Source organism: Bombus terrestris, chromosome 6, assembly GCF_910591885.1.
Source record: "Bombus terrestris chromosome 6, iyBomTerr1.2, whole genome shotgun sequence".
In the NCBI taxonomy this organism is placed as follows: Eukaryota; Metazoa; Arthropoda; class Insecta; order Hymenoptera; family Apidae; genus Bombus; species Bombus terrestris.
Window position 1 is genome coordinate 17,272,307 of NC_063274.1, and position 12,709 is coordinate 17,285,015.

Genomic DNA, 12,709 nt, shown 5'->3' on the forward strand with positions numbered 1-12,709 from the left:
ACATCTCTGTTCTAAACCAATTATTATCACATTATTCAATATTGAACAGTTACGTAATACGTGTCTTTCGATATTGATATTATTTTAGTATTTGAAAGGCAAGAACAAACGTGATGTTTTATGCTTCTGTAACGGATTAACGATCTAATAAGTAATCCCGCAAGTCTCCATAAATTTTAACGTTACAATCAGGTTGTAATATATGAAATGTCCGTTAGAGCTTCAGATCCATCGCTTAGATTGTATCAAGAAGTAGGTATATCGCCTGCACTGTGGTTTACATAAAATTAAATGTCGATCTGTGCTCTTTCGTTCCGTATTTTCTACTTGAAATAGCGTCGGAGGTTGCAATCACTGACCCTATCCAATGAGATTCGTATTTGTCTTCCAAAAAATCATACCTAAATGATTACAATCAATCTTCGATGAATGCTCTATTTAATTCTTCAACTGAGTCGACAATTTTAAGGTAGTTATAAGAAGCTGTGTACGCATATTTACTATATTTACTATATTTAATAAGCATAAATTCCACAAACGCGGTGAAAGTATATTTACCATTATCCTTTACTTAAATATGAAAGCAAGCCTTTCCAAATCGTCAACGATGGAATGAAAATAGAAAGAATAATAAGATACTTCGACGTAACTTTTATGACTGTGCTTGCTTCTGCCTCTGCATTCGTTATATCCGCGTCATCACGGAGCGACGAATGTCGCCGACGACGAGGAAAATAAGACGGTTGAAAAAAGAACGATAGCCAAAGAAAAGAAGAAACCGCAACTTCTTTCTTCTCTTCGACTCTTCGTCTCCCAAACTTTCCACCTTCTTCGCGGTTGCACTCGTCCATTTGCTTCCGCGTGTTTCGCAGAAACAGTGAAGTCAGGGCGAAGCTGAAGGGTTCAGAAGCGGACGAGGAGGAACTGTGGAAGGAAAAGAAGAGGGATAGGCGCCTGAGACTTTTTGGCCGACAATAAGTAAACTTAATTTAATATTCCTGGGCGCGCTCCGCGGTGAGCTAGCCGGCAGTGATTCATCATCACACCCGCGCACTGCTTCCCACCATGACGTCCTCGTTAAGTATTCTAATGGTTGCCGTGTACCTCTAATTTACTCTGCTCTCGGCCCTAGTCAGACGACTTCATTAATTTCAGCGTTTCGGTCAAAAGCAGACCGCACTCGCATCGGAAACACTTCAGTCCTTGTTGGATCAGCTATCGTGCCGTTGTTTCGTCGTCTTCTGATCGTAATCCGTACCAACGTCTGTGTGCGACTCCCAGTACGACGAAGAGACAGAGTTTGGCTTTGATAGAGGTCGAAACTATTTGCTGATTGCGGGAAAAGAACACGATACATGTACGTGACACTTTTGCCTTTTTCTTGCGTGTTGAAGATATTTTTGGTTTCCCAGAAAATTTCTATTTCTCTAATTTTTTACTTTTTTTCGATTCAACATATTATTCTTCTTTTCAACTATCGAAACGCTGATATCCGCCGATTGATGTGTTGCTAATAAAATTGTAACTTTTCATGGTGCAGCTTTTATAATACAAATATTAAAGGTAATTTTAAATTGAACAACGTTGCAAGTTCTTAATCTCTTTCATAAAGATCATACATCCGATTGGAAACTAAAATTTTATGTTAAGAGATCCTGACAGAATAATTCTGAAATTCATTTCGCGTTACAAAGAAACCTCGATCGCTGTGCACAGCAAAAGCATTAAGAACTCCGTTATCGCAACGGGCGACAGGCGCACACGCGCGACCGCGCGACGCACGCAAATGTATGCAAAGCGCATGCGGGTCACAATAAGTCGATCAGCGGCGAGCATACTTCGGAAATCTCATTTGAACCGATGCTAATAGGCTGCCTTATCCACGCCGCCTAATCTGACCGCGCGTATACACGACCGGCCGACTCGTGAATTCCTCGAAGCGTGATAAATTAACGCCAACGGAGATCGCGACAAATTACGTCTCTCGATTCGACGTTAGCTCCCCTTGCGCCTGCAGATCGCTCGTGCCGAAATGTCTTTTTGCATCTGTCAACGAAACACACCGTGTGTGCACATACGCGCGTATATGCGCGCACGAATATATTTAACTTCGTTGGTTGCTAACATTTTCCAGAAAGCTCGTTCGTTCTGCCCGGTTAATTAACGATTCCGCGGTGATTTACGCACACGGCGAATGCAGCCAGCGTGGCGACAGGGTCGATTAAGCCGCGTTTCTATGCACGCACGCCAGCAGCAAGACTAACACCGGCACTCGGAGAATTTCGCTCTGCTCGCGGATGCAGCATCGCTGGAACGTGACATTTCCAGAATCGAGCGAGAAACTTCTCGCTCGGCATTTAGAATACCGTGTGGAATTAGCTGCCACTCGCACTCGTTCGTGCCTTCCAATCGCACTCTTATACGTGGCTTTAATTGCGCGTACAGAGCGCGATAAATCTCTTCGTGCGGTGCACTGAATCGCTTCTAGCGCCCCCTGACAGCCTGCTGAAGAAACGCCTCGTTTAAGAAACAATTTGCTCAACCCTCGAGCATCGAGTCATGACATGATCGCGCGACGGTCCTTCAGCCGGCGGCGTGAAGCGTGCTCTCCTCTCGATGAGTTTCACACCGTTTATATACGACCACGATCGAACGATTGCTAAATTACACGCACGCGACGCCGGTAATAAATATACATGATGTATCGGTTCGCGAGCGGCCGCGCAATTAAATTTATCGGGACCTCTAGCCGCTGAGCGACTGATGCGCTACGCGGCTGGCAAAATTGACGTCGATCGATGAGATACCGAATAAGGACGGGTTTTTGTCGTGCAAGAAAATCTAATGAGAATACGTAGCCTCTATAATGGCGCTCGTGTTCGATAGATACGGTGAAAGTTACGTGAGATGAGAAGTATGTCGTTACAAGGGTAGTTTGGCGTACCTTAAGTAGTTAAAATGACATATTGAATCTGAAGATTCTAAGAAAATACCAACGATAGAAATATGTTTGAGAAATGAGTGTCTTGTAATTCAAATTTCATTAGGCGATTCTACAACCAAGTTTTCTATGAGCGGTGTTTGTCAGAGAAAATTGTTAGTGAACATTACCGAGTATAGTTTTCGATTTGAAGGTGATGTTGGAAAGAAACAAAGCTCGCCTATGTTTAACAGCTTGTCGTACACTAATGTCGTACACTAAATATGTCATACTCGTGATAGATTATAGTTAAACCGTGTTGCACCAGTTGTCCATGAGCTGTGACCAAATTCCATTTATATTTGGAGATCAAATTAATGTACTTGCATTAGATAGAACGTTTTAACTCTCTTAGCGAGCGACGATGTTTCAGAGGCCAATATACGAATAATCATAAAAAGTTAATGAAAGAAAATTCCTGCGTGTGTTTGATCTACATCCATAAACTTATTCAATATCTTAGCTACTTGTATACTTGCAACAAAATTTACTCGTGACTCAATTTTAAATATCAACTGACCATTTTACAGGAATAAACGAATCAAAAGTAGAAACATCTCGTATTCGTCGCAGTGCAACCTAACCCACACGGGCAATTGAAATGAAATTAACGCAATCGAAATTAAATCGGTACCCTAGCTTGTTAATTCATCTTCCTATAAAACCTCTTTGCTACACTCTGCTAACCGAGTATTCCGTTAAGTCCGGCCGATACGACTGGAAACCGCTAAACCGATTCGATCTACGAATGAATTATAGCTAAACGCCGAAACGGACCGCGTCGAATTGGTTTGATGGAATCACAGTTGATCGACGTTACGAAGCAGAAAATGCGTTCATTTAACTTCTCGATACGGCTTGTCCGCGACCGGTGTGTAATAGTTAATATAGGCAGCAGCAGTCAGGAAACAGCGTTATAGAGAGAGGGCTCGGAGAATCAAACGAGGAACGAAGATGAAGACGGAGATGAAAGCAAAGACGAAGACGAAGAAGAAGAAGAAGAAGAGGTCGAAAGCGAGGCCCACATCGGTGGGACCGCATCGTGCACTCCGCCCAACCTGGGTCGCCCACTGTCACCATTAATAATACGTCTCCCGTCCCGTGATGTATCTCATCTCCGTTGGCGTCGTGTGTTGTGCCTCGTGTCCTGTCGTGTCGGTGTTTAGCCTTCGTTGTGCGCTCGGTCACACGCACGTGCACACACATACACACGGAACGCACACTCGCTACCTTCTTTATTTTCTCTCTTCTCCCTCTGTAATTTTCCCTCTCCCTCTCTGTCTATCACTTTATTTCACCTTTCTCTTCGTTCGTTTCTTCGCTCGTCCCGTCTCTTTTCGTCTGGTCTCAGATGATATCGCGGTTCCTCGTCTCGCTCATAGGCAATGCCAATAACGCACATGCACACGCGGTTACGCGCGAGCGTGTCGTTGCGTGCAGGTACTTGGCACACCCACACGAGCCTTTGGGAGGGGTTGCTAGCACGAGGTCGTTACGATGCACATGCACGTCTCGCGTGCAGCAACCACGACGACGACACTTTGCTCTTTCAACTTTGACAGTTACTTTTCGGACAAAGACATCAGCCGGCACGACACGGTGCTTGGCTGTCTGGGAAACGGGTATTCTCTTCCTCCGCGCTCCCCTACCATTGGCAGGCGCAAGAATCTTTGACTAGGAATATAATGGCAGGGGATGATTTTGTATTTTTTATTCGCCAGTCAGACGACCAAAAGGTATTAGCGATGAACAGAGTCTCGATAAAGATGGAAAGAACGAGGGAAGAGTATATAGTATACATGTAGTAACGTCACTTCCGGTTGAGAGCTCTCGCGGAATTCGCCGGTGATCTTTAACACCTTGCAAGAAGAAAGACTTTTAAAAGTACTTTAGAATTGAACGTTAAAGTTACAACGAGATATTTAGTCTCTTAAGATTCGTTTTTAAGCTTGTATCTTTGTTTCCTGTTGTATTAACCTGTTAAAGGCCAAGTAGTGGAATATTACCAGTGCTAAAAATTAACCTAAACGCAACACTGCTAAAAGAAAAAAGTATTGCTTTAGCAATGTGCAAGAAATGTATCAGAATAATATATACTTTAAAGAAGCTCGTGACACTAAAGCGAAAAATAAAACAGTGTATCATAATGTTAGAAATACTTCAATATCTTCAGACTTCACAAAACCAGTAAAACCAGAGTAGAAGTTAGGAAGTATATCATTAAACAAATTCTTGCAGTTCCATTTCATAACCATAATATTAAAAACCAAAATTCACTAGCCGATAATTACAGCTCAACAAGTATCTAAAGTGTGTATCTTTAAATTTTGTATTGTAACTCTGCATTTAAGATACTATCGGCGATAGTTAGACCAGAGTTTCAAACGCAGAAACGCGTGAACTTTAAAGTTCAAAGTTAAGGAATTAAAAACAATTCTATTCAAAAGAGGAAATGGCTGAAACAGGTTCGAACATACGCTTAATACCGCTCAATCCGGCCAGAGACCCTCAATTATCGCCGATCAACCTCTTCTCTGATCGTTTCCCCGTTTAGTCGCGGTACAACCCCAAAGTTGAAGGAATCCAAGCGTCTCTCGGTGGCAGTCATTCATGAGCTAGCAGGAACTCGATTACGTTTACCAAACGGGGACGAACATCAGATAATCCATTAAGATCGGCAGAGGTCTGGCTGATCGCCGCAGACAGATTACTTTTCCGTCGGGCGAAAGCAAGGAGACAGAGATTGTCGCAAGGGGGCCCACACTGAGCTCCCTTCGCTTTGTCCACGTGCTCAGCGCGTACAGTATGCTTATGCGATAGATGAACAGAAGTTCTCGAAGACATTGGTGGATTGGTTGGATCGCGTCGTAACAGAGCTATCTATCGAAATAAAGAATTCTTTGGACACACGTGTAGTCGTTGTTGCGTGTAATATACTTCTTGATGTATCTTTATTAGTTACTACAATTATTGATCTTTTAAGCAACTATTTTTAACTACGAGCGACTATCGGTAAAATTGCAATTTTTAACCGTTTAATGGAGTATTTAATCCTTTTATCTCGTGGACCATCTCTGATAGAGTAACATGAGGTTGGTCGATATGAAATATTTTTCCAAATAGAATTTTAACAGCATATAATCTTTCCCAAACACCATGCATTTAATCAAAATAATTTTAATATAATATATCAAATATTTCAATATCCAATGATTAACCAGTTTCATTGTTGCAGACTTAGCAAATGTTTTAGAATGGAACTGTTGCAGTCTCTTTTAAAGTAATTTATATATCAAAAAGATATTATACAAATTACAGGTATTTAAGCTTCCTAAACAATAAATTTCTGTTTTCGTTATCTTTCGTAGCAACTTTGCCAAATCTAACATCATGTAATAGAATTATACGAATATTTTGATTATTCATAGCGGTCAATAATGAAGTCTCCATATTTAATACTTCTTTCTATTCAATGCACGTGATTTATAGCAAATCTTTTCTTCGGCGTGATTGATAATAGACCAAACCTTAAGCTAGCATTGGGTCGTTAAATTCAAATTTCTTACGCATCAATCAAATAAAATGACAAAGAATTCCGATCTTTCTATCCTTAGCTTTGTCATTAGGTTACATTCTATCAAAAATAACTTTCAACATTACTACACAGATACTTGTTTCAAGGTTTCTCATGACTTTTATGTATCGTTTCACTGCTTGGTTCTTAATCATCTCGTATCTCAATCATAATTGTCACCAAATCCTCGAGCCATTAGCACTACGTTTCTCTCACGCATTAACTCGTTGTTCGATCGATGAAAATTAATCCTGACTTCCCACTGGTCGATGAAAACTCTAAACGATAAATACAAGTTTCGCGGCATTCCTGATTGCGGCTCGTCGTGGGCGCAGCGTTGAATCTCTTCCTGGAAAATCATTCATCGTCGCGGGCCGCGTTACCTTGGGTGTCTCGAAGCGAGAAATATCACGCTACGAAACGGCAATTGTCGTGCTGCGTTATGCATGTATCCCAGCGCGTCCGCTCGTCCCAAGCGAGCGTTAACAGGCGAGTGTTTCACCACGAAAACGTTCTTCGTCGAGGACACCACGATAGAATGCTCGTGAACGAACACGAGAACGAAACATTTCCATCGCGATGAATCGCGAGTGGAAGATGACACACGCGTTTGTCAATTTCCCTTAACATATCCTTATGGACTATCGCCGATAGTCTACGGTCTACAGAAACATTAGGTTGTTGCACGATAAATTTCGTCTTTGATGTACGGGGTGTTCCGGCAACTGCGGTACAATCGACAATACGTGGGTGATTCTATAATACATGAAAAAATCTGTCGAAAATATAGAATAAAATGTTTCCATAGGACGTTTCGTTTTCGAGAAAATCGAGTTTAAAAATTTGTCAAGTGTACTCGAGCTTGGCAAATTCCGGACTCGACGAGAGTAAACAGTCGACAGAAGATAATTATATATCTGCAAATAAGTAAAAAATATAAAGTACAATTTTCTCATAAAACACTTTGGTTTTTGAGCTAAGTAAATTCGAGAATTTATTATGCGTCTGTGTAAAACCAGTTCTTAGCTAGACATGTTCAAAGTCTCAATTTTATTGAAAATAAGGCTCGTAAAAAACGAAAACGTAAAAATTTCATTTTTCATTGTTAACTTATTTTCGTATGTAGAATAATTTCTGATTGTTTGCTCGTTATGTTTAATCTGTAATTAAGTTATCGGTAGTTAAGTTTAAATATACTTGACAAATTACCAAACTCGATTTTCTCGAAAACGAAATGTCACATGAAAAAATGTTATTCTATAATTTCGACTTGTTTTTTCATATAGGATCATCCTGTTGTCGGTTGTAACACAGTTGCCGGAACACCCTGTATAATATCGTCGTCCTATTCTTTAACTGTTTTTACTCCATTTTTCAACAAAATGTAATTAATCGATCTACATGTGTGTGATTGGTATAAAGAACGCGGATTCACGATAATATGATGAAAACTCTACTTACGAAACAACAAATGTCCAGTTCTTTTAAGTCCTAACTCCTCACGATGGTATTAAACTCCATAAACTTGGAACTGTGAGTTTTCTCAGTTTACAAACTAGTGAAGTTAATAAAAACTAAACCGGTTAATACGTGACTACGTGACCCACGTTACTCAATTTTCTAGCATAATTAAAATAAGATAAATTTCATCGACTAAAAAGTTTTCAGCAATGCGAATAACTTATTGTTAGATAATATCGTTGGAGAAGAAGTACGTTAATACGATATAATATTTTGCAAAAATTAAATGTTAACGTGTAGCGTATTTAATTCTATCGCGGCTCTGTAGGAAAAATGTACATGTACGAGTATCGATTACTGATTAATTCTTGTGTTACGGGAAAACTAGCTACTCTAATAATAAGTATAGTTACTTATTCTGTTAATTTTGGTGGACAACGATATTGCATTAAGAGTCTCCTTATGAATTTAGATTTTTAAACAAATTCGTATTTTTGAGAATATAACTAGGAAGGTAGAATCCCAGTAGAAAACAGAAGAAAACTTTCCCTATCAAATATTAGTATACTACTATCAAAGAAAGTAGTATACTTTGAATATTTTACGTATTACTGCATGCTACGTATACTTCGCGATATCTTGCACCTTCAAAATTCTTGCATCTATGTACTTATGATAAGTTTCGTTCGCGATTTTTTACTGCAAAAATATGAAAATCGTCCGCAATTTTCCACAAAGAAATATGAAAAGTCATCCACGGCTGGAGGGTTCAAGCATCGTCGAAATGTTCATTTTTAAACACAGATCGTATCCACGTACCCTATCGATCTGCGCGTATTTCATATATCGTATGCTACAAGAAACTCGCAGGGGAAACCTATTTGAAACTAGCCAATAAAATTCTGTCACGTAATACAATGCCGCTCACTACGGGTGGTTCGGTTGAAAAAAGCGATATTACTGGTTCGTAGTAACGAACGTCCGGAAACGTTTTACTTGATCGTCGGGAAGAATGTTAACGAAAGCGGACAATACTTTTTACGAAACGATGCGGCAATGAGCAACGCTCGTTTGCGCGATTTATAGTTAGACTCGGCATTTGTGATCCAAGACATTTCTTCGAGCGATATGACGTTTTACTAGGTTCGCATTTCAGCTTGATTTTCGTTTGAATTTTGCGCGGTAATTTCCTATCGACGAACGTTAATGTGATATTGATGTAAGAGGAAGATTCGCGATGAGAACGTCCAATAGAAGGATCGTTACGATCGTTGATGATCGCGTCGTGGCAAAAAAACTTGATTACGATTGGAAACTAAGCCTGTATTTAATGAGAACGTGTAAAAAATAGTATTTTATTGGCTGGAAGAATATGATGCACAGACACATGATAATATTTATTACGAAGAAATAGATTTATTATCATAAATCATGTTAGAATGAGATTGCTGTTGTTTTAAATGTAGTATTGTGTTATTACTACAGGCAATAAAAAGGAGTGGTAAACTGAACTGTGAAGGAAAATTTTCATTCTATGCTAAGAAAATTTAATTAATTTCGGAAAGAAGATTAATGGAAGAACTGCGACAAATAAAATAATACAGAATTTCAACTGCTGCACGTAACGGAATAATCTTAATTGAAAGTTCTAAATGAACCGCTACTCCTTCATGAAAATAAATCTGCTGAACTATAGGTAAAGGCAATGACTGCAAGAAAGTGTAAAATTTCCTTGTGTCTTTGAGTAGCTCGGAACATTTTGTTCTTTGGCCCAACGCAAAAAGGCGGTAAAACATGGTACTCTTCTAAAAAAATCCAGTAATACACTTATTGCGTTTAAACTAAACGTAGGATAATAGTAAGTCGCAAAAACTTCATATCAATTTGCCACAAATTGGCTGTTTAACGAACACTTTCTTTCTCCATAGTAGAGCAAAAGTCCGCTAACAATTTAAAACTCGCATTAATCAGATAGATCGTAATAAAATAAAATGTAATACCATATTCGCGTCAATGTTATTCGAAATAACGAACACCGTTCATTTTGAGTCATCCTATACAAGCAAATAACGCATCCAATTGAATAAATCTACAATACTATCTAAACTGTGTATCTCGTAGCAAACTACCAAACTTTATCCAGTAAAAGGAAGAAAAGGCTTACACCAAATCCACACCTAGTCGAACTTCGAGCGTGATTCGAAGCTTAAAACTCTTAAAAGTGTTAACAAGCCTTGCATTTAAAATAACTCGAACTTTCCAGGCTTCTGTTAATATTTTATATTCACGATCCGTTTCAACGAAATTAATCAAAATGCGTGTAAAATACGTTATACTAGTCGAACTTTCAAAACCTCAGTAAACTTTCGAGACTTTCGAATCCAACAAGATTTTCAAGACTTTCAAGAAGATCGAGATTTTCAAGAGTCACAGGCCTCGAATCATGTTCCAAGTTGCTTCGAATTTTTTTACAGATTCCAAGTGTTTCAGGTGCCACCGCTACCGACACCATACACCTTCGCTTCTAGCCAATGTTATTACGTTTACGCACTTTGAAATGCTTGGGACCTGGGCTAAATCTCGACGAAATCGGCCTAGCCGAGCCGGAAACTTTCGTTCGAGCGGCTCGATCGCACCCGTCACTTCTGATCGGAGCTGTACAGGCGTGGTGCAATGCAGACCGGCGATCAGGGGGGACAAAAGTCTCTCTTTCTCTGCATCTTTCTCTTGCGCTCTCTTCGAGTGGAGAAAGAGTCGTCGGTGGAACGTAGTCGGCGCTCGAGGGGTCCCACCTCCGTAAACACAACGCGATTCCACCTTCGTTGCTCGCGACGTGTATTTTCATAAATATAATAATTTATTTTCTCTCTGCAGGTAAATCCACACACGAGTGGCGGATGTTGTAATCTTCCTTCGTGTTCGTCCTCGCAATCCTCCTCTTTCGTCGTCGTCATCGTCGTCGTAGTCCTCGTGGCTAGTCGTCGCCGTTCGTTCATTCGTTGGTTGGGGGATAGGTGGGTCGGAAGGTAAGGTAAGGTAAGGGTGCGGCCAGACTCCGCTCTCAACTCCACCTCATTACCCGGCATTCTATGCAGAGACCGCGCTTATGGCTTATTATTGCTTTAGCTTAGCCAACCCGTCGGTTCCTCGATTCTTCGTCGTTCGTCTATGTGCGTATCTACACACGTGGACGTGCACACGCGTTTCTTTCGAACGATTTTTCGTTCAGCTCGTTCCGCGTCGAACCGCGAACATAGCGTTTTCTGCTGGTTTAGCGAGACTGATGCAGTTGGACGAAATTTGGCAAGTATTTGGGCAAGCTCGTTTATTTGAGGTATAATTGGGATTTCCAAATTTTCAATAAGTGGGACTTGCAGACGGATTACCACTTACAGTGGGTGAATTTTGCTAGAGATAGGATAACAGATTTTAAAGACTTTGCTTTGGTACGATATTTTGTGATACGATAGTTTGGACGCGTAAATGGCGCTTTAGAGGACGCCTGTTTATCTTCACAGGCTGTATCTCAATTACAAATACAAAGTTGCTCCGAAGATCGACGATGTTTCTTAACTCGATTTGCGATGAACCGTTGAAGACTACCTAAGTTTTTATATCGGGATTGTACACGTTGTAGTTTTCACCATTTCATGCATACTTTCGCAGAAAAGTTTCAAATTAATTATTTAAAAAATTTCTTCACCAAAAATTCCCGCAAGAAGATGTCCAGAGCATCTCGATACATTTCCATAATACTACCTCAGCAGAACTTTGCGACATGTACCGATCTCCGTCACCGGAATAGAACCAATTCGCGTAACAAGCTTCACGATTATCTGCTAAGCGTCTCTAAAAGACCAAACGCACTGGATCGTTCCAGCAGAAGACAGAAATAATCAGATTATCCTATCAAGTTATCCTATTGCCGCGACGTGTGTATTTAGGTGTCGTTTCCTACGAGGTCGCCAAGAGCTCACGCATGCCTTCTCGTTCAATCGTTCGTCCATCCGTCGGCCTTCTCCATTTCGATTCTCATTTTGTATGTACGCGCGCAATTATTGGTCCCGATCTTGTCTGCAGGTTCGTTACGTTGGTTCGCCTAGCAGGCACCGGGCCCAAGGAGAGTCCTCTTCTCTGCACGGCTGTGCGTAATGCCCCTGATACGACTTTGTCGGTATTATCTGCTCGCCGGGCTCCCGGTGGCTCCGTAAAAACAAGACCGCCGGAGATTTAACCCTCGATATGGCGACCACCGGAATATCGTGAAGGCCTCTCCCCTCACGGACACCGCTTCGAGCGGACTTCTCTGCACGATTAACGGCTCATTTGGAATCGCAACTTACAATTAGCGTCGCTTCGTGTCCTTTTGCGAGCGTGCTTGATGGTTGCGGGTGGTTACAAGGATCTTTGGGAAGTAAACGATGATTTGATAGCCAGTCGCTGAGACTCCCGTTGGAATTATCAAATTCCTCAAAATGACGAATTCTAGGTCTTGTATTTCTACAATTCGTAAAATTAATGTTGTATTTCTTTTTTTTTTGTGAAGGGAGGAACATTCGGAGAAAAGAGACCATAAAAGAGAACGGTGCATTGAATAAATTGAATATTTGGGGAAGCTTTATCTCCAATCTTTTAATATTTATCACGGTTTTTAGCTGATAATTATAATGGAAGTTGGAGAATTTTATCGTTAT

The 12,709-nt window shown here is 40.6% G+C and overlaps 1 protein-coding gene across 2 annotated transcripts in view; it reads right to left on the bottom strand.

Moving 5' to 3' along the window:
- The window catches only part of LOC100645034 (putative transcription factor SOX-15), a 69,408-nt gene that overhangs the window by 12,108 nt on the left and 44,591 nt on the right, over positions 1-12,709 (bottom strand). The gene's annotated exons all lie outside the window — the stretch shown is intronic.